The 22,795-nt window shown below is 43.2% G+C and overlaps 1 protein-coding gene across 4 annotated transcripts in view; it reads right to left on the bottom strand.

Moving 5' to 3' along the window:
- OSBPL3 (oxysterol binding protein like 3) overlaps nucleotides 1-5,293 on the bottom strand; it is an 82,941-nt gene extending 77,648 nt beyond the window's left edge. For 3 of the 4 annotated variants that reach the window (XM_059845048.1, XM_059845057.1, XM_059845040.1), the window contains exon 1: nucleotides 5,083-5,293. The gene's annotated coding sequence lies outside the window, so the exon portion shown is untranslated. The remainder of the gene's footprint in view (nucleotides 1-5,082) is intronic. The other variant, XM_059845065.1, reaches the window with a different exon arrangement.
- Nucleotides 5,294-22,795: the final 17,502 nt, after the last annotated feature.

Consider the following 22,795-nt stretch of genomic DNA (forward strand, 5'->3'; position numbering starts at 1 on the left):
GCTTGTGCACTGAGAAGGATAAAGTCTCTGGCACACATGGTTCTTTCCCTGATTGCCAGGCTGTTCAGAAATTGTCTCTCCAGGGGTTTTAGCTACTCTCTGGGCAGAGTGTACATGGGAAGCAAATGGAGTGTATCCACACAGCTGCTCCTTATCAGAACTATGAACACCAGGAGCTTCATTCATTTTCACCAACAGCTATATGAAAGTGGAACAGACTAAAATTGGAGCAGTAAAAAAGTGTTCACTCTGACTAGGAAAAAGCCTCCAGAATCGTGAGAGTGGCATCAGATAAGAGAGAAGTGACCTAAAAGTGACCCAAGTGACTGGCACAAGAGATAGGAGATTACAGTGTGATAACAGACTCTGCAGTATCATCATGAGCCATAATAAAAGAATTGGCTGCAATTAAGATGGGAGAAAAGTATGACTACATTCAGTAAGGGAACTATTTCAGATTTTTACTCTGAAAGCATTCATCAGAGGATACACAGAATGGCCAGAAAGCCCAATACTTGTTTTTTTCCTAATGATAATAAAAAAGTCACTACTGAAATTCAACACATACCACTACAGTAAACACAGAAATACAAATAAGGATGAGTTTCTCACCTTTACTCCTTTGTATTGTTACTGTCTTTGTTCTAAGTACAGCAATTACATACAACTGCCTCATGACAACTGTAGCACCACATACTACCATGGTTTTGCTGTGATTTTTTCAGGATTAAGTTCAACTAGCATGGAGACAGAATCTGAAGATTCTGAATTGAAGATTCAATTAAAAAGTTGCTAATATGTAAAGCTGAATCAAAAGAAAAATGTCATTAATTCTCAGCCTATGCATTACATTGGAAAGCAGAGGAAAGGGAGATTTGTTTGTACACTCCTGTTAATATAATTGCCAAAGAAAATGTTCAGAAGGAAATAATTAAGTGTTGACATGGCAGCAGCTGTGTTTGCCAAACTAAATATGATTCAGGTATCAAACGCCCACAACTTAAAGACTAGAGAGGAAATGTTCAGTTCAGGTACTTGTATTTTAACAACTGGACTTGAAAATGACAAATCTAAAACCACAGATACATACACACACCTCATGGCTGCACAAGGAATGCCAAGCTTGCCTAGTATGCTTTTCAATGACTTCAAAGGACAAGTTTTCACATTCAGCCTAAGCAGTTACAATATTGACAAACAACAGAGACACATAAAACATCCTATCTGCAGCCTTTCTCCTGTGACTTACCAGATGCTATTAGACACTATCTTTTTGTCAGGACGTCTGTCTCACAGCCAGATGTACAATTATTTAGTTTAGAGATATCTCCATTATTTAGTTTAGAGATATCTCTAAGAGCACACAGCAACTCTCAGTGTACTCCCTAAGCTTAGGGCTTAGATGTCAGTGAAAGTCAGTTCTCTCTTTTTGTTCCTCCTGTTGCACATGACAGGGATTCCTGTCAAGTCTTGCTTATCAGTACTTATTTTCCAGAATTCCAGGGGCATGTCTAGAATAGCCTGCATTCAAAGACTGAGAATCATTAGCAAATAGCAAACAGACATTGCAAAACCTGCTCAGCACCTGCCAGATTGAAAGCAGTTTATTTCTTTACTTTCATGGTTAACATCATGGAGTGCCCAGACACTGAAATAGGATTAGGCCCTGCTGTGCTCAGTGCCTTACACCAACACGTGACCTCTACCCTAAGGAGCTTGCACTGAGTCAGGCACACCAGACAGGCAGGACAGTGGAGGCTGAGCTGCAATGGCCAAGTACATTTCCCAGTTTCAGCTAGCATTCCTAGAGTCCTTGCTGCTTTTAGCAGCAAGGCAGGTACCAGACTTGCCACTGAACTTGTATTTTAGAAAAAGACAAAACAAAACCAACCCCCCCCAAACAAACAAATGAATCCAGCAGCCACAACACCTCTGATCATTTAAAAAATATCTCAGTTGCAACAGCTGAACACAGAAAATCAGAAAGAATTTGTTCAAGTTCTCCGCTTTCTTCCCCACCTGAGGCTGTCCTCAACTTTATTTTTAAATGTTTCAAGTGACTTGCAACAACATGCATGAGCTTCATGCTGACAGAATTCTAAAACCCCAATGCTGTTCATTCATGTCATAACTTCATATATAACAGAATCTATTTCTGAACACATACCCTATGTGAAAGCCACAAGCATCTTCAAGAACTCTGCACGAGTAACAAGTAAAACAGATTTTAAGAAGGAGTTACAGATATCCTGCCTCCCAGGGTCAGACCCAGAGCTGTGCTTTTCTTAACTATCATGCCTACAATTTTACCTAGGCTATCATAGTCATTAGCTTCAACACCCACATCACTCAGCCTTGAAGGCAGACAGAAAACCTCCCTCTAAGGTAATTAGAAATTAACATGGAGGAGATACATGTTATGTTAGTAGAATAAAGACAAGTCCCATCCATAACAAGACAGAATGTTACAATACCCAAAACCTACTTGTCCTTCAGATAAATGACAACCTTAAGCAATGATGTATGTATTTCAAAGCACAGTATTCAAGGACATTGCACAAGTGACAGCTGCAGGAGCCTAAAAAAAGTGTCTGCCCCCCAAAGTATAATGTTTGAACATAATCACTAATGCAGAAAACAGACATGCAAATCCAGCATCTCAAAGAGCAGAGCAGGGTAAATTTGGAAACATATTAGTCCAGGCCCAGAGAGTTGTTAGTCAGATCTCAGTGTATCTGCATCCTATTACCTGAAACTTGATACAGAAAAAAAGCAATTAGATTCTCCTAGAAGTTTCTTTCCTACCTTACTAGCAGTGCATCACAGTATCTATACCACAGCCTGTTACCAGCAAAACTTTGCTAATTCGATAGGTCAAATCTTACCTGTACTAAAGCAGATTAAATTTAATGAGATCAAAATATGCTGATACAGATAGTGCACTGCTTCTGACATGTAAAATACCCCATGCATGGTAACATACTCACTCTGCTGCCTCGTCCATCACTGCATGGTTTTGAAATGCACTTTGCAGCAAATCCAATTTAAACCTAAAACATATTAGTACTTTAGATAAGAATTACCTTTTCTCTAGAGAGGCTTTTCTCATTTGGTAGCTAAGAGCACCATTTGTAGAAACTGAAAACTCAGCTTTACAATTAGAAACCATAAGGTCTGGGAAATGCCATGTTTGACTCTGTTTTCTCCTCAGTATGTAACAAGATCTAGAGAATGCAACAAACGAGGGAATGAAGCTGACACGCATCTGTTTATAATGGATGTAGTTTGAACAAGACCCAATTCTTTACAACAATGTACACATATCTACTTAAAAAAACACAAATAAGGTTTTGTATAAAATACATTTGCAACAGTGAATGAGCTAGCCACACACAGTGTTGCAACAGGCAGACTCCAGCAGAGCCTTACCATCATTTCCTGTCCTTGGTGAGCATACTAATAATTTCAGCACAACCACAACTGTTCAGTGCACACACAGAGAACATCTCCAACACCTAGAAGTTCCTTCCCACCCTTCCTGCATGCAAACCCAGATACTGCACAAAATTACAAAAGAGATGACATAAGTGGGCCTAATGAAATGTGTGGGGAAGGCAATATAAGAGTAAAGAGAAAAGAGAATCAAGACTTGTGAATGCTGCTGCTTTGAAAATGGATAGGAGCCTCAATGGAAAACTAGTTAAACTATTAATCTATTAACAAGTTTAAATCTATTGGGAGTGAAGACTGGGGAGTATTATTTAAAGATATCTTTTTAAAAGCATTTTAAACAATAAAAAACCAAAGCTCATGGAAATTAAAACTGTCGCTACTCAGGGCTTTACAGAAAATGTCCATGAAAACACACTCTTTAAATACCCAAACCGGACTTACAAGCTCTGCTGAAATTAAGTAGAGTGAAACACTCTGAACTCTATGAGTGAAACACTCTGAACTCTGTGATTAATCGATGAAAGTCAAGGGATGAAGCAACTGTTCCCTTTGTCCCTTCTCAAGAAAACAGAGAAAGAAAAACATGGTTACCATCATTAGCGGCCTAGGACAAAAACATACTGCAGAAAATTACCTTACATTTATTAAATGTCCTTTTCTCTAGCTGTTCTAGATATCCTCCTAGTAAAAACAAAACAGTCTCAATGAAGAGTACTTCACTGTCACTGAACTGTGAAGTACAGTACACCAAACAGTTTTCAAATAATGGAGTATTTAAAAGCTCACATTGCCTAATTGGTTCTCAAATGGAAATGAAATCAACCTAGAAGCAAGCTGGATTTAATTAACCTATTTTAGATAGAGAAGGTAGAGGTAAGAAATAATAATAATAATAATAATAATAATAATAATAATAATAATAATAATAATAATAATAGTAGTAGTAATGGTGGCTTTCTTTTTTTATTTGACATGAGCACAGAGAACCACAGATTGAGCAGCGATCGATGGCTTTGCAAACACGCCCAAGATTTCTGAAGTTCCAGGGATTTCACAGCCAGCCGGCTGCCGGGCGATCCCCCAGAGCCAGCAGCCGCGGGGAGAGCGGCTCCAGCCCATCCCCGGGGCAGCGGCTGCCCGGTGCGTCCCGGCTCACCTGAATTCGCTCCGGCTCGGTGCCACACGGAGCGCACCGGCAGGGAAATACCCCTCTCAGCAGCACCCTCCGGGAGCAGGGACGGTGTCTAACTTGGCAGTCGCTCCGGAACAGCCTCGTGGGGCTGTGACAGCGCTCCCGGAGACCCCCAGGGCCGCAGGAGGAGGCTGGATAAGGCGCTGCACCGGCAGCAGCCGCCCGCCCGCGCACCGGCCGGCAGCCGTGGGCGCCCTCGCTGCCAGCCGGGTGTGAAAGGCGCTTGCTGGGCTCCAAAGCGACACTTTTCTCGCGTGCCGAGTTCGCCGGCTGCCGCCCCCAGGCCCGCCCCGTCCCGTCCCGCAGAGCCCCGGCTCGTCCCGCAGCGCTCCAGCGAGGGGAGCGGCCACCGCCGCCAGCCCCGCCAGGCTGCGCCCCGCCAGCCCGCCCCATCCCGTCCCGTCCCATGCCATCCCATCCCTACGGCGGACACCCACCTGAGCTCCACACCTACGGCCCGCCGGGCGCCCCCGCCATGGCCCCCGGGCAGCGGCGCCCCGCAGGCTGGAGCGAGGAAGGAAGGAGCCTGGCAGGAGCGACAGCCAGCATAAAGGGCCGGTCCGGGTGAGTGCTCGCTCCGGCTGGTAGGGAACACCCACGAGCGGGACCGGCGGCGGGACCGCCGCCTCGACTGACGGCCGTGCCGGCCAACGGGAGGAGCCTGCGCTGCCCCCGCCCCGCCGCCGCCCGGAGCTGCTGCCGCTGCCGCTGCCGCCGCCGCTGCCGCTGCCCGCCTTCCCGGCCGCGGGGCGGGGGCAGGGGTGTTTCCATGACGTCACGGGCAGCGCCCGCGGACAGGTGGGGAGCGGTCCCGAGGGGACCCGGGGACAGGAGCCCCGGGCTAAGCCGCAGCTGAGCCCCCGAGCCCGCCTTAAGCAGTTGGGGCGGGCTGCGGGCACGGCAGGGCAGGGCAGGCGCGGAGCTAATCCCGCAGCGACCCGGAGGGAGCCTCGGGAGCGATGGCTCCCTGAGCCGCCTGGTCCCGAGGGCGCGGCTCCCCGCGCCGCAGGGGCGAAGTGCGAGCCAGCGCCGGCGGAGAGGGTTTGTCGGGGGTTCGCCGCATCCACAGCAGCCTGCGGGCATCACTTCCCGCTCACGGGGAGCGCTTCCCGCGCCCCACCTCGCCGCCCGCCTGGGGAAGAGCACCTCCGTGGAAGAACCACCCCTCCCCGCCTTCCCCCGCGACTGCTTCCCTGAACCGGCATCCTAAAATTATCGTGTTTCTCTATACCTTATTTAAAAATAAACGTCTTGAATGACTAATTAGATCCAAGCCGTTAGAAGCGCGCTGGACGGCTTCCATGAACCCTTAATGTGTGCGCTAAAGCTTTCAGAAATTGTTACTGCTTGCGAGGAGGTAGACGGGATGTGACCTGGAACACCATTCACACCATCTTTACTTACAAAGTGCGATTTTATCTACGCTTAGGGGAAATGGAGGGGGGCGGGAAGAACCACCCCGGTTTCTTTACTCAGACTCACATGCCCAGAACTGATCAGCTGCTTCTCAATTCCATTCAGAACTCGGTGCTTTTCTCGACTGGAGGGAAACAGAAACCTTTTTCTTCATGAATACCATTCATACAGCATTAAAAAAGAGCGGAAGCATGTGTAAGAACACAAGCTTAAGTGACATCCCGAAAGTTAGGAATGCTATCCACAGATTGGAACTTGAGGCAGCATAACCGATCAGAGTGGTACATAGCACCTTGAACAAAAGGGCGTGAGAGAGGCTGCAGAACATCACGTTTAGTAAGGACAGTATCCACTGAAGGCTTCCCAAACCATCAGCAGCAGCATGACCCAAACACCCTGAAAGCTGCTTTCAGAACTGGCCTGTGTGATGCTACAGCAGGGAGGGCTCCTGTTGCCTCTGCTGTTGACTGCAGCTATACAGACTGACAATGGCTTAAGGAGATGCTGCCTACACAATGAAAGCTCAAGCAACGACTTTTTAGTCAGTATCCAGCATCAAAGTCAATGAAAAGCAGCAGAAGTAGTTTTAGTTTTCATAGTATTGTTTAATGTAGCTCCAAGTCGCTGCTGTATGGGAGTTCAGGCATTGCCAGAGGGTATATATCAGTTTGCAAGTGAGTAGAGTTTAACAATAACATTTAGCAATTCCTTGGGTTTCAGATTTTATAAAAGTTTGATTTTAGAAATCCCAGTTTTAAGAAAAAATTAGCAGCGCCTGTCATTTTGAAGAGCGCAATTTTTGAACTAAAGGCACCAAACAGCCTGCAGCATCAATTCAGTTAAGGAAAAATTAGACACCTGGAATATGTTGATGGTATACCTTTCTAGTGTTTCCATGATGTAATAGCACATTGTTTAGTAACAGCATGTTTCCTATGCATGTGTGGCCTCTTCCAATTTCCACTGAAATCTAACTCAGACCACCTCTTAATTTAGAAAGTAACTGTGTGTCTACCTGAAGATGTGCAATCTCCAGACCCTGCAATAAAAAAGACATAAATTACGAAAAATAAAATTCTCTTCCAGACTAAAATCTCCATCTTGAGTCCTGTTGTATAGATGTTGCCTGGTTTGAGATTCATGAAATATTTAGGACTTCTATTGTTCCCGTGTAAAAAACATGGACTGGGTGCATCCATGGGCTGTATTACATTATTTCACTGGAGTTACATGAGGAAGGAGTTTGTTCTTCTTATGGATTTAGGGCTTTGTTTCCTTTCCTTTTGTTCTTCTCTTCTGTCACACAGAAACAATGAGAAAATATCTGTGTGCTCTGTTTTCCTGTGCTAAAGAAAAGTTTAGGAAAAAAGTAATAACCAGTCTTTTGAGAACAAGGTCATTCTTTCTGTTAGAAAAGCAACACACACAGAGAAATAGTGACAGCTCATTATCTGAGATGGCAAGATACAATGTGGTTGAACACATTGGGGGAAATGTATGGGCAGAAAGCCTCTGTGTGAATATAGATTGCTGGTTTTTTGTTCTTAATAGATCCATCAACACAAACTCATCTGGTTTATAATCATAAAAGGAAGGTGGTTAGGGTGTTCCTCAGCAACATGCACTTAACCTTCGATTTATCCTTGCTCTTTGGGTTTTCTGATTGATGGAGCTTCATGATACAGTAATCTTTTCAGAGCTATTAAGAAGAGGAACTCCATTCTGCATAATCCAACAGGTATTTTCTTTAATTCAGTTTCCCTTTGATCTATTGTAATTCAGAATTAAATTATATGGTCTGAATTAAAACTCTACCAAAATGTGTGTTCTTTCAGCTTGCTCTTTCCCGTGGTTTTGTAAAGACAGTTCATAATAATGTTTCCAGTGGTGCAATGAAAGGGATTGTCTTTTGATTTCCAGCTTGATTTTTTTTCCTTTAATTATTAGGTAAAAATAATTATTGCATCCCTATTGAACTCAAAGACAAGCAATGATGTCTCATGTTTAAGCAATCTTAGTCTGGTTAGTGAGCCAGCATGTATATGGACCACAAAGAGAAAGGCTCATTATGAGACACAAGTTTTGTCCTGTGGTTTGAGCCTAAGAAATGACAAATAAGTTTTGCAAAGAGCTTCTTCAGCAGACGGATGTATTTATCAGTATTTGTGTGGCTGAGGCGTGAGCAGCACAAGTTGTGCACATTGCAAAGTTATTGCATTCATCTGTCTAACTCTTCTGATGACTGTGCACATCTATCTTCAGTCCTGGGCAGGAGTTATCTATCTTGAAATTCAGAAACATCTTTCTTCATGCACAAAAACAAATCTGTCCTTGAGAGCTTTCTTCTTTCCAGCAGCCCTCCCCATGATGTAATTTCTGTCCTTATGCCAGTATGTTCTATGTTATTCTTGGTCACCACTGAGGAGCCTCTATCCCACTGACAGTGCTTTGGCAAACCTTGCTGTTGTCCTGTTGCACTTACTGGCTGGTATTATGGAAGCTCTTGGCACCACTTTTCATGTGCTTTCTTGCTGGTATTTCTAAATTCTTATCTCCCTAGGCTGCCCAGGCCTCTTTTCACATGACCATGGTTACTGGGTCTTCCATGACTTGTCTGGCTTCCCAGCTAGAATTAGCCTTGTTAGATTCCCTTCAGAGCCCTTCTGGATACCTCTGAGGTAGAAGCATATCATATGTGTTGCAAAATTCATTAATTTTTGCAGTACTTTTAGCAACCTTGATTGCAACTCACCATTTATATGGTAATAAGACCTCTACAGCTGTGGGGGAAAGCAGACCTGCTGTCACAGCAGCCTTTACTCTTTTTCTTCTTACAAACTGCTATATTGATTTTTGTTTACTTATTCAGATGAGGGCAGAGAGAGAGCAGGAGGGCTTGTAGTCTTTCCATGTTGGCAAAGCAGGTGGTTGGGCAGAAGGAAGTCAAAATGGGAAGGTGAAAAACTGAAAAGGAATTAATATCCTCCAGCTGGGCACTGAGGAAGAGAGTTCCTGTGCCGAATGGTCAAAAGAAGTTTGACCTGGTCTAAAATGTACAAAGCTGAATAGGATGAACCAGGCAGCAAACATTAAAAAGATGCACAGATTTACTGTGGCTGCTATGAACGACCATGCATAGTGTATAGCTGTGAACATTATATGCTATACACAACACGACATGATAACATAACATGGCTTCACAGCCTCTTTCCACAACACTGCTGATTTGTCCCAGAGGGCACCCATGCACACCAAAGAAATAGAGAAGGCATGCAACATATGTTGCTCAAAAAAGACCCAAAAGCCAAAAATGCAGACTCTCAGGAACCCTGTCTTTTGTGACTGTGTGTTGTTTTGTGCATTACCTGCCACAGTAGGATCTGTGGGCTTGGCAATCACTGAATTCCAAATATTAACATTCATCATGAGTATTAAAATTGCTTTTCTTGCTGTTGATTTGAGTTTTATTTGTCTATTTCACTTAGCTCCAGGGAAATTGTGAGGGCTCACTTGCATTTGGTCTGGCTCCCGGGCTTACTGCATTTGAGAGCCAATTTCGAATGTCAAGTGGTCACTGTGTGGTGGATGAGTAAAATTAACATCGAGACCACTAGAGAAACAGGGAATAAAGAGTCACTGAGTTTCTTCTTTACACAGACAAGGACATTTTCCCAGTAGTAACTTAATGCTGCCACGGAAATGAGAGGAAACTTCAAGGCTTTCAAGAGAAAGTTATTCTGATTTTTTTTAATAGTAGTATTTTCCCTTAAGAAGAGAAGTTGAACAAACTGGCAATTGGAGATTCTGGATTTCTTAGTCTTCTGCTGGTTTCATACATACCAGATGCTGTTTTATAACATTTATCCTCCTCCCCCTCATTGGTGACTATTACTCATTTGTCCCAGCGTTCTGGGACTTTAGTATTTATCTAAAAGGCAGTCAGATGGAAAAAAAAAATTAGTCCTAATTTTTTTTTTATTACTTAAGGCAAAAAACATCAGAGTACATGGAGGTTTACCATATTTAGAAAGCATGTTTATAGAGATGTGATACAGGTCTCTGCAGAATCTGGCAGCCAGACGCTGTTCAGCTGGCAGAGGGCAATACAGCCACTGGGCAACACTGGAATTCCGTGCACTGCAGGCCAAATTATCCCTCCCTGCTGATGCAGACCTGGTTATTCAGATTGCTACTGAGGGGTTCTGCCTGGAGCAGTAGAGACAGAAACCTCCTGTGGGGCACAAAGAATTAGCAGAGATACTCCAGACCCATGGGTCCTTCAGCTTTTTAGAGTCTCACCTAGATGCAGATGGAAGACTATTGTCTATTGCAACCAAAGTTTCTGCTCACTTTCTGGGCTCTGGGTGAGGCCCAGGCATACCTCTTGTGTTCTTCTTTCTCCTTCAAGTATTGCACACAGCATGAAGCACTTCAAATCCAGAGGTTAGGTCCCTGTTCTTTTCTCAGAGGATCTGCACAGAGATTCTTTAATCTTTGATGACTGTCATGCTTTCTGCTCTGAGACTAGGATCCCAGTTTCTCTTATTAGTATTAGTTTTGCTATTCCTTTCCTTTGATTGCACACAAGAGGAAAAAAATTCAGAAACAGTAGTGCACAAAAACTGCTGATGCCAAGTTATTTAATTATTTTGGGACCATGAACACAGAAGGTAAGACACTGAGCTATTATCTGGAAGACCATGGGATAGATACCTTTGCATTTAGCTTCAAAGGAAAATAAATTATATTGCTCAAACCTTGTAAATTGGATCTACGAGGTGCATTTCCTGCCAGCATGAACAACGTTTTCCATTGTGTGAACTCCCTGAAATTGCTAGTACTTCATTTGAGTGCATGTGATACTCAGCAAGTGTCAGTCATGGCAGTAAAAAGCACAACCTCAACAATGTGTGCAAGTCCAGCTTTACAGACATTAAACTTAGCAAACAGTTTTCCTGACTGACGTCAGAGCAGAAGAACAGAGAACCAACTCTCCTCATACTCACTTGAAAGTTAGCTTCTGGCCTCCAACCAAAGAGCTGTTCCAGAGCCTTTCTGCTCCAGTGATCAGACAGTCTCCTGGTTCTCAGACTGGGCATAGTTACACCCAGTTGGTGCCTGTTGATGCTTCTCACCCTGTCGTGGTTCAACCCCAGCCAGCAGCCAAGCCCCACACAGTCACTCCCTCACTGCCCCACCGGTGAGATCAGGGAGAGAATCAGAAGGATAAAGCCAGAAGACTCATGGGTTGAGATAGAGACAGTTTAATAGGCAAGGAAAAAGCTGCACACACAAGAAAAGCAGGACAAGGAAGTCACTGCTTCACAAGGCAGATTGGTGTTCAGCCATCTTCAGGAGAGCAGGGCCCCATCAGGCCCAACATGTACTTGGGAAGACAAACTCCAAATGTCCCCCTCCTCTTCCTTCATCCCCCCACTTTATATACATGATGTCACACGGTCTGGAATATCCCTTTGGACAGTGGGAGTCACCTGTCTGTGTTTCCTCCCAACATCTCATGCACCTCCAGTCCCCTCACCAGCATTACAGTATAAAAAGCAGAAAAGGCCTTGGCTGTGTGCGAGCCCTGCTCAGCAATAACAAAAACTTCTCTCCTCTATCATCACTGTGTTCAGCACAAATTCAAAAGACAGCCCAAGTCTAGCTACTGCGAAGAAAATTAGCAGTACCCCAGCTATAACAAGCACAAGCCCCCAGACCTGCACCTCATCAGCACTTAATGAAGCAAAACTATCCACTGTCACAGCTGTTGGACACATGTGCATGGGTCAGAATTTCACCAGATGACTGCAGAAAGCGTGCCTGTTTCTACTGTGAATGAACTGCTCATTTGCATCAGGAGATTTCCATCAGGAAAACTGTTCAGTCTGACTGCCAAGTTACTGTTAGCTGAGGGAAAAACTAAGCTAGGTGGGTTGAGCTCTGCTGGGGTACAGTAGCAGCCTCTCCTCTTTCTCTGCTGCAGCCGTTGGTGTCATGGCCTGAGTTTTAAAACAGCTCAGATGCATGCTAGTAAGCTTCCCACTTTTACTGCTGGTAGTAGACCTTATTTGACAGAAAAATACACAGAAAAATACATAATTGACACCAGAACCCTGGCTTCACACAAAACAAGTCAATAAGTCCAAGCAGACTTTATTTTTTTTATTTGCCAGAGGTCAGCAATGGTTCCAGGCAGAAGGAACATCTAAGAAATTAAATCTTCTGCTTTATTTGAAGTAACATTACTGTTCCAGGCAGTAGAATCAGACCATATCTAGAGCTGTTGAAATCAATGGAAAAATCATCCTTTAAGTTCAATGAGTTTTGTGTCAGATGCCTTACCTAGTGGATCAAAATGTTGAGTGGCTGTGGTTTTCCCTTGCATCTTAAGATGTTGATGAGGCTCCAGGCAGCTGTGGGAAACAAGTACTCCCCCCCACTATTGCCTCGTGATAATTGAGGCAAGATGGGCACACAAGCTGTTGCTCAATGCATCCATCCTTTCATCCATGCTGCTCTCCTGTTTACTGCTGAGAAGGGGTCTCTGTGGCTAAGAAAGTTTTGTCAGTGATAAAGCCATGAGAGCCTTTAATTGAACTCAAAGGTGATTGCTGAGAAAGAGAAGAGCAAGAGTATTTATGGCACTAGTGCCACACTTTGACACAACTGGCTGACAAAGTGAAATAGAGGAAAAGCAAACCTCCCACACGGTCCGCCTTGGGCAAATACAAATGCAGAGGTCACGAGCAAAAGGTACAAAAGGAAGTTTATTCACCTGCAGCCCAGGCATAGCCAGTTCTGCAGTCATCTCAGTCTACCCAGCTGCTGCTCAGTCACTTAGCACAAGTTCAGTCTCAGCCATGACAGAGATATGCAGCTGCCTTTCCACTTTTCTGCCTCCAGAAGAGGTGTTGGAAAGAGATATCTGTGTAAGGTTTTTTTAAGTCAGCCACCTCTAAAATTTATTTTTGAATACAGATAGATAGAGATTGACCAGCTCTTAAGATATTTATTTTAATAATTTTTAATAAACTGTTATTTTAAAATAGAATTTAAAAAAAAACAAAACAAAACAACAAAACCAAATAAAAGCAAACCTGTTGAAAAGTTTAGCAAATATCACAGCAAAAATGTTGAGGCGATTGGTCTGTACACATTTCAAGGAACTGAGGGTGAACAAGTATATAATATACTATAATCTTTGAAAACTTCAAGTCCTCCATTCATAACTGAAGAAGGAAAACATTTGGCAGAGACACAGATCGATTTATGCACACTCATCATCCCTCAGGGCTCAGTAGTGGGGCCAGTCCTGTTCAATATGTTTCCCAATGACCTGGATGAGGACATGGACTGGCCCCTCAGTCAGTTTGCAGCCAACACCAAGCTGGGCAGGAGTGTTGACCTGATGGAGGGTAGGAAGGCTCTGCAGTGGGATCAGAACAGGCTGGATCAATGGGCCAAGGCCAAGGGTGTGACATAACAGGGTGAAGTGCTGAGTCCTGCACTTGGGTCACAGCAACCCCAGACAGTGCTACAGGCTGGGGGCAGAGTGGCTGGAAAGCTGGCTGGCAGAAAAGGACCTGGTGGTGCTGGTTGACAGTGGCTGAACATGTGCTGTCAGTGTGCCCAGGTGGCCCAGAAGGCCAATAGCATCCTGCCCTGTATCAGCAATAGTGTGGCCACCAGGACCAGGGCAGTGATTGTCCCCCTGTACACGGCACTGGTGAGATCACACATCAAATCCTGTGCTCAGTTTTGGACTCCTTTCTACAAGAAAAACACTGAGGTGCTGGAGAGTGTCCAGAGAAGGGGAACAGAGCTGGGGAAGGGGCTGGAGGAAAATCCTATGAGGAGTGTCTGAGGAAGCTGGAGGAGTTTAATCTGGAGAAAAGGAGGCTCCTGGGAGACCTTATCACTCTCTACAGCTGCCTGAAAGGAAGGTGTAGCCAGGTGGGGGTCAGCCCCTTCTCCCAAGTAACAAACTATAGAATGCACCAGGGGAGGTTTAGATAGGACATTAGAAAAAATTTCTTCACCAGGAGCGTTGAGAGGCATTAGAACAGGCTGCCCAGGGAGGTGGTGGAATCACCACTCCTGGAGGCATTTAAAAAATATGTAGGTATGGCATTTTGGGACATGGTTTAGAGGTGAACCTGGCAGTGCTGGGTGAATGGTTGATTTTAAAGGCCTCATCCAGCCTAAAGATTTTATTATTATCACAGTAATTAGTAAAATCAAATGGCAGGAAATAACTGCCTGTGAGGAATTCAGGGTTTTCTTGGATTTTACAAGTAATAAAGGCAAAAGACTCCTGGAGACATATTTGAAAAGGTGAATTAAATCATATTACATAACTGGGAGCAGGTGACATAAGAACATCTAGAAAGAACTAAAATAAGAAGCATCTGAATTAAAATAACCCCTCCCACAAAATGAAAACCAGCTTTTGAATTAAATGGGTTGTTAAACTGACCTCAAAAACCCAACAATGTGTTATGGCAAATATTTACTTTGCAAGGAAAAATGAAAAAACACAATATTCACTCTCTAAAGTGGAACTCATGTTGATTTTAGGAATCACAGAAGTTATAGAGTTTTAATCAGTGTTGAGATAAAGAATTAAAACTGTATTTCTGAGACAGCTGGGGGACTATTACAGACTGGAAGCAAACAGTCGTAACAATAGAGGGAGAAAAACAAGCAAATATGCCCCCCATGCACTGGTTTTGATAAGCCAAAATCAAGTCGCTTACTAATGGCAGGAAGAGCATTTATTTTCTAAGATGTAAACATTATTTCAGTATTAAAATACTGGCAGTGAAGGATGAAGAGATGAAATTAATTGAGAGCCTTGAAACACAGTCAATAAGGTCTTTTTCCAAGAGGCTGTAAAGGAACTTGAGAATCAGATGTGAAAGGTAAAGTCATATCATGAGTTAAAAACTATCTGAGAGACTGTAAAGAGCCAGAGTAAATTACTGCCTCTGAAAGTGGAAAAAGGTTAATAGCAGGAGGCCCCAAGGACCCTGTCTGGAGCCACTGCTCTGTGCAGTGTTCAGAGTCTGACAGGATGAATGGTCTGGTGGTAAAATTTGCTTCTGGTACAGATTATTTGGGTTTGGCACAGTTTGGGAGGATTATGAAGAATACCAGATGGATCTAATAAAGCTACTGTAAACGTTTGGAAGCAATATAATTGTAAATGAAATACCAACTGTCATGGTTTAACCCTCGCAGCAACTAAGTACCAAACTGCCTCTCACACTCTCCCCAACCCCAGTGGGACAGGCAGGAAAATTGGGAAGGGGTAAAACCTGTGGTTTAAAATAGTAACAGTTTCATAATTGAAATAAAATCAAGTATAATACTAATACTACAACTAATACTATTACTAATAATAGTAATGAAAAGAGATGTAACAAAGAGAGAGAGAGAGAGAGAAATAAAACTCAAAGGAAAAAAATCCCAGTGATGCACACTAGAATAACTCACCATCCACTGAATGATGCCCAACCCATCCCTGAGCAGAGACTGCCCCTCCCAGCCAACTCCCCCCAGTTTGTATACTGAGCATGATGTTCTGTGGTGTGGAATATCCCTTGGGTCAGTTCGGATCAGCTGCCCTGGCTGTGCTGCTCCCTCACAGCTTGTTTGTGCCTCCTCACTGGCAAAGCATGGAAAACTGAAAAGTCCTTGATTTAGAGAAAGCTTTACTTAGCAACAACTAAACACCAGTGTGTTGTCAACATTATGCTCACCCTTAATCCAAAACACAGCCTTGCACCAGCTGCCAGGAAGAAAATTAACCCTGACTCAGCCAAAAACAGGACACCAAGAAAGAAAGTTCAAGATAAGGCTTGTTGGAAGGAACGTAAGTTGTGTGCAGTGGGCTCTGCTTGAGCTGCAACCTCCAAGGACAGCCCTGAGCACAACTGGCAAGAAGACCATTAAAAAAGCACCAGTAGAGCTGCCAGTGTGGTTGCTGTCATCTCAAGACTGTTTGCAAATGTGAACTGACTAGCCAAATAGCTTCAGCAAGAAAAGACACAAAAAATGTCAAGGGCCAAGCTCAAAAAAGTGAAGTAGTAACTGGAGCACTTGGAAAAGATGCATGAGAACCGGTTCCCCTTCCTTCCTGTGTAAGGGAAGTCCGCATGTCATGGGGGAATGCCACAGGGCTACCACAGCACAAGCTGTGCCAAATGGTGCAGATTGAGCTGTTTCATTTCCTTGCAGAATAAAAAGGAAAAGAATGAATCCCTGACCTTGGCAGTGATTCAGCTATTCCTAAGAAGATGCAGTGCTTTAATGTCTCTACCCATCCAGTGTTTTTAATTAGTGGTATTCCCCCACCAAAAAAAACCCCTTAATTCCTGTCAGGAAATGCTTGATTCTCAGAAAATGCTTTAGACAGGAGGTTAGGGTTCCCACTACATGCTTACTCACTGAAGAAGCAGGAACAATAAAATTGGAGGGTTGGACCATATTTTCTTCTATTTTGCTTCTGAGCAAAGTATTTCTCAGAGGCTGAACGGAATATTTGTGTCAAATGAACCAGCATTTTTCAGGGTTTCTTTTGACAAGAGGATAGACTGTAGACTTGATTGTAGCCATTTTTTGTTTAAATTGTCCAGTTTAGCTGTCAAATCAATTTGTGGCGCTCAGGATGAAAATGCATGCTGTCAGTTCATAGAAGACATCTGCTGAGTGTTCAGCAATTGTCAAGAAGTGAGTGAAGTATTAACATTTTTAAGAAGAAAATGAAAGGTAATAGACAAAACAACACGATATCATGCAGCCTTCTTTTGGTCTTCACTTTGCCAGTTGTCAAACAGGCTGCATCAGAGCCCTTGAAACTTAAAGGCATTTTTCAAATACATCCCACATTGCTTTTTTTTGTGGCTTTTTGCATTTCCACTCCCTCATTTCATCACTCTCTTTTCTCTTTTGTTCCTTCACCAGACTCACACATACCTTAAGTGAACACCAAAAGAATTCTTCTACTATTTTTCCTTTTTTTCCCCCTCTCACCTCCTCAGGAGGCCATCCTATCACTTCCATATTTGAGGCTTACTTTGAAAAGTATTTTTGCTAAAAATCTCAATGCTTTCAATTCTTGAAATCTCCCACTTAAAAGAAAATTATCCAGATATAACCAGCATGACAAATCATAACTGTCATCATAAAAGGTCCCCAGTGTCAATGTGAGTTCTATATTCAGTGTCTGCTCCCTAAAAAATAAAAGGAAGGAAAGTGACACAAAATGTTTGGCAAGGAATGGATGCACTGCTCGAACTTCTGTGAGCTCAAGCAGCTCAGGGAAGGGATGCCCAGAAAGGTGACTGTCTTTTTATTCAGCAAATGTAGGCTCAATGACAATGAAAGACATCTTCAAACTGGCAGCTGAAAAGATCTGAATCACTCAGGTGAGATTGCGGAACATAAATGGAAGAAAAAAATTCAGGGTAAGGAACTTCAGAGGGAAAGAGAAGACAGTATGAAATGGGCAGCAGAATGAAGGAAGTTTGCTGTCTTACAGATTTGTTTCTCTAAGCTCAACTCGATAACCATGGATTACCCTTCATCTTGAAAAGCTCACCTACATGTCCCTCAGCTCTCCTACAATGGCTTCACCTCACTCCAGGTCCTCTAATTACCAGGCAGGGAAAAGGCCAGATGTGCTGCAGCTGAATTCAAGCTCAGCACCTAGTCAGTCAGTAGCAAGATGAACAGGTCAGCCTGCTCTCACCCAAAAGAACAGTGCCTGAGTGCCTCCTTTTCCTGCATCATGAAGGAAATAATAGGCTTTTCCTACCTAACACAATTTGCAGGAATGTTGCAAAATTGCCGGATCTGTCTGAAATCAGTCTGATGTTCATAGTTATTAGAGCTAAATTGATAGATGGGTGAACAAAAAACTTGGCTGAGCAGGCATTGCTTCCTAAAGAAAACAGCCTAAAAATAGCTTTCTGTTGTGAATGCCCAACACTCTGGGGCCTCTTTTCACAATGAACAGACTTAAATAATTTTCAGCCATTTTAAATGAAGTGAAGCTTAGTTATCTGATCCAGCTGAAATAACTTCGCAAATGGAAATTAGTTCCTGGAAACACAGAAGAAGAAAATGGCAGAAGTGTCTCTTATAAAATCTGCCTTGAAGTACTGCAAATATGGAGTAGATTTGCAGTAAAATAATATCATCCTAGCCACCAGATTAATTCTTGTCTCTTTTAGCCTGTATGAAATACAGGCTCGTCCTAGTCAGCTCTTGGAGAATTAACTAGGTGGCATGGTAACTCTGCTCACAGTGTGGAAATGTCCCCAGGGCCTCCATGGATGAGGATGCACTCGAGGACTTACTGCAATGAACTTATGCTAGTTTGAAAAGCCTTGTAATGCAGAGTTGCCTACTCTTTGTGTGTGCTGATGTCAATTTTACCAGTGTTTTTATTAACTCTGGTGTTGTGTAGTCTAACTCATCCTAACAACTCCCTCACGACTAAATTTGCAGGATTATGCTGATTAACTTTGCAGGATTGTGCTGCTGAATCTGGTTTGGCAGCCTAAGGGTGACCTTCCCAGACTGCCAGGGATGATAGAATTGTACAAGCTATTCCTAACTGGTCTCTTTCTTCCAGCAGACCCCAGGTAGGATTCAGCAATGTTTCCTCAGCCAGAATACACTTCAGTATCTGTTTGTCCTCAAGCATTTGCCCCAAGAACTCTAATCCTAGTCCAAGCTAACACCAGGTGAGGAAGGTAGAAAGTCTCTGTCCTGTATGCCCTAGGTGAAAAAATGACTTAAATTGTGAAAGCTACAGGGGAGAGATATTTGGGTGTATGTGTACGGGGGAGAATGTCTAAAGCTGAATTTCTGCACCATCAAGCTCAGCCTAGAAGCCAGCTACTAACTGCAACTGGTACAGGCAGGTAGCAAATTTTGATAACACCTGGATTAAACAGAAGTGGTACATCCTGAATCCTGCAATTAATGAAGAGACATGAGACAGAGCCACCAGTTACAAGGCTGATCATATACATTGTGCTTTGGACTACTGAGACCAGGGAAAATGGGGTCCTTGAACTCTGTAAAGAAGAGCTGGTGATAAAATGACAGGTTCCCAATAAGAAATGGTCTCAATAAAAAGAAGGGGGCCTGCGAAAAGAAAGGTGGAGATCTTGACTAGAGGAAAGATCCTGAATGTGGAGGGAGATCCTGGAGACCTGGGGGCTGTGTGTAGGTGAATGCCAGGGAATGGCCTTGCTGGTTGAATAGTGATGATCCTACTGGGAAGTAAAGTTGAGACTTTGAGGTCATAACACCAGCAGTAGGACTGAGTATATGAAATAATTTAAAAGGGTAAAAATTATCTTGTTGGTTTTTAAGTAATGCTCAGTTACTGGATCAGTGGTGGGTTTTCATTTGCTCTGTCTCATCCATGACATTGCCTTATTTAAAGCAGTCTGAATTTCCAGGGCTAGCGATGATGTCAGATCTTGTGACTTCTGTGTATTTCTTTGCTATTGTAATACAAAAGACAAAAAAAGAACATTGTCATATAATTACTGTTTTCCTCCAAAGATTTTTCAGCTGGTACAAAAGCACTCCAAAGCACACCTGTCAGTGGGAAAGGAACACTGACACTTTTAACCTTGAAAGCAGGCACCTGAACCAAAGTAATGCAGCATGAAAAGTAGACACTGGTCTGATTAAAAAATTGCTGGTATTTTAAGTATGTGTGCATGGAAGGGTCTTTTTTGGATGCAATTTAAAAAATTTAATATGGAAACTCGTCAATATTAAGAAGTCTCTAAACTGTTAAAATGTGTGCAAGTAAAATTAAATTATCAGGAATATAATTGATTTACAATGCAATACAATTGACTGGTGTATGGCTGAGTCATAGCAATATTTATTTTGCAAAAGAATTGCCCACATCTAACAGTGAATATTCTTGAGTGACTAAGCTCAAGTCCTTTTGTGGTGTGAAATGAAGCACTGGAGATTTGCAATGACATCCTATGTCTTTAAAGCTCATCTAGATAATGAGCACTAGCCTTGTATTAGCAATCTGCTTCTCTTCTCTCCTCTGTCTCCACAACAAAGTCTTGACAACTCTTTCTGAAGGTCAGATACTCGCTTTAAGGGCATGTTAAGCTGTCCATGTAGATGTAGCAGTTTTTTTCACTGTTTTCAACCAAGTCTTGTAAGCAGAGCTGAGAAAAAAAGTCAGAGATCTCTAGTTCCCTGATTACAAAGAGCTACCTTCTTTGGCAGCTCAATACCTTGCTCGGGGCAGGCATTTTCTTCTGACAGCATTCCAGTGATGCAATCATAAAAGCTGCAAAAAATTATCTTCTTAGAGAGTTTCTGAAACTTACTAGTGAGGGCAGCAAGGCAAAGTAGTGAGAACTCTGACTGTGATAGAACTCTTGGAAGGAAAATGATGGTATCATCAATTTGGCATGCAATTTCCATTTCACTTTTTACTGCTAGATCTTCACAGTCCTAGATTAGGAAAATAAAAAATACTGGCTGTCTTATTTTTTGCAGAGTAAACTTGTGGTCTTTTTACATTTTGGACCATTTTTTTGGCAGACTGGACCCATTGTCTGTCTACAAAGAATACTGTTGCAGCATCTTTCAGCCTGGTGAAAAAAATACCATGCGAAGCCTCTGGTTTACTCTCTGACACCAGGCTTTCCAGTGGCCATTGGTTTCCTGACAAGTAACAACACTTTCTTTTACAGGTCCTGCAAAATTCCACAATGCTTTACATCAAATCACGTATGTGAGGAGTAACACAGATCCTGGAAATCTTGGGGTAATACTCCAAGTCTTTTCACTTTTTTGTATCCCATTACTTCCTTGGAGGCTCACAAAAATATTGTCACTGTTGTGTTTTGCCTTAGGACATCAATAAAACTCAAGTCGCATAAGAACATAATAGAGAACTGAAAAAGGGTGATACCATTACCTTGACAAAGGGAACAGTGATAAAATCTACTGCAAGTGGTATTCTTGGAAGTAGGTAACAGATCAAGACTTAGTCTCTGTTTGGTACTAACTCTGAACTAGGCATGCTGCCAAGTGAAAAAACTCCAGTCACCAAGGAAGTGGCAGATTACTCTGTTGTAGACTGCTAGTGACTTTTCCACAAGCATTGTACAGCAGAATCTGGTTTCTTGCATAGCAGCAGCTCTTTCAAGGTCACAGCTCAGTAAGTCCTACCCATGTTTGCAGAACACCCACACGAAACACATCAGAAATCCAAGAGTAGGAAAAGGTGCTGAACACTACACTTTGGGTAGTTCACTTTCACGAGCTGGCTCTGTAGTGACTTCTGCCTCTAATTTGTAGAAATTGCTGCACCAAAAGAGAGAACCAGTGCTGACACACACTTCAGAGCTGTGGCTCTTCCATCTGCTAACTGTGGTTATTCAGGAGATGTTCTCTGGCTAGGAAACACCCTGTTTTTGCCATGCAAAAATTTCAAGCTGCTGTGGAAGTTTGTGTCTGCCTTCCTAGTCATTGTTGGTGGGGGAGCTGATACAATGACAAAGCTATAGCAATTGGGACTAAAGAGGGAACTGACTTATTCCACTAGCAGGAAAGCAAACTAAGTCTAACAGGATACAAGTGTGTGTTATGTGTCCTGAGCCCTAAGATGTATTAGCAATCCATCTCTCACCCATGTTTCATGCAGTACTGCCATCACCATGTCCCCAGTCTTTGTCTCTCCTAAACTCTCCTCACCTCAAACTCCTCTTACAGTCCCTTGTCCCATTCATGCAGCAGCCAAAGACCTACTTATGTCCCTTATTTATAACCTTTGGGCTTTCTGCTGAGCACAAATGAACACATGGTATGAAGAGCACATGAAGACCACAATCACTGGTTAACCAGCTGCTGACAGAGAGAAATTTCATCTGAGTTCCCCCTTCTGCTCCCTCTTTCCTGCTCCATCCAGTCATCTGTCAGACCTTCACATCTCAGAGATCGCTGCTCAGCCATCCCTCTTTGGCACACACTTTATTTCCTTAAGATGTGTCAGTGAAAAATACAAACCAACTTGCTCTTTCTTTCTCTCTCGAAGAAAAACACCCCACAAAGAATGTGCACACTTAGCATCCTTATACACTGGGCAGTGAGAACCTACAGAAGTGGGAACCCGGTGAAGGATAGGAGATGTGTACTGCTCCAAGTAAGAGAAGAACTACCAAAAATCCTAGTTTCCTTCTAGGGAAGGAAACTCCGATTCAGCTCTGTATTTCTTCCTAGCCAAGGCCAAAGTGTCATTTATGCCCAGGGGTATAAAATGTGAGTGGGATTGCATTCCTGCTGCCACCCTGGATTCCAGGGGGCGATTGTGGCTCTGCTGCAGCAGCAGCAGCACCGCTCTGCCGCGGGGGAGGTGTGGGGTGACATCCAAAGCATTACTCATGTCCTTCTGTCTGCAGATAAGTGATGATGGCAGGCCCTGGCAGCTACTGTCTGAAGAGGGAGGCTCCATGCAAGTTCTCAGACTCAATTCTGACTTCTCCCTACCCAGCCTTCCCGGAGATGCAGATGTCATCTAAAAGGTCACAGATATCTCAACTGTTATCAGTATTAACAATTCTGAGCAAATTTTGGTCCTCCAATACTCCAGCGTGATGGGTGGCAATACAGAGGAGTGTTGAATCAGCCATTGTAGGGAACATGAAATAGCCAGGCAAAAACAATGTA

The sequence above is a fragment of the Haemorhous mexicanus genome, chromosome 1 (assembly GCF_027477595.1).
Source record: "Haemorhous mexicanus isolate bHaeMex1 chromosome 1, bHaeMex1.pri, whole genome shotgun sequence".
In the NCBI taxonomy this organism is placed as follows: domain Eukaryota; kingdom Metazoa; phylum Chordata; class Aves; order Passeriformes; family Fringillidae; genus Haemorhous; species Haemorhous mexicanus.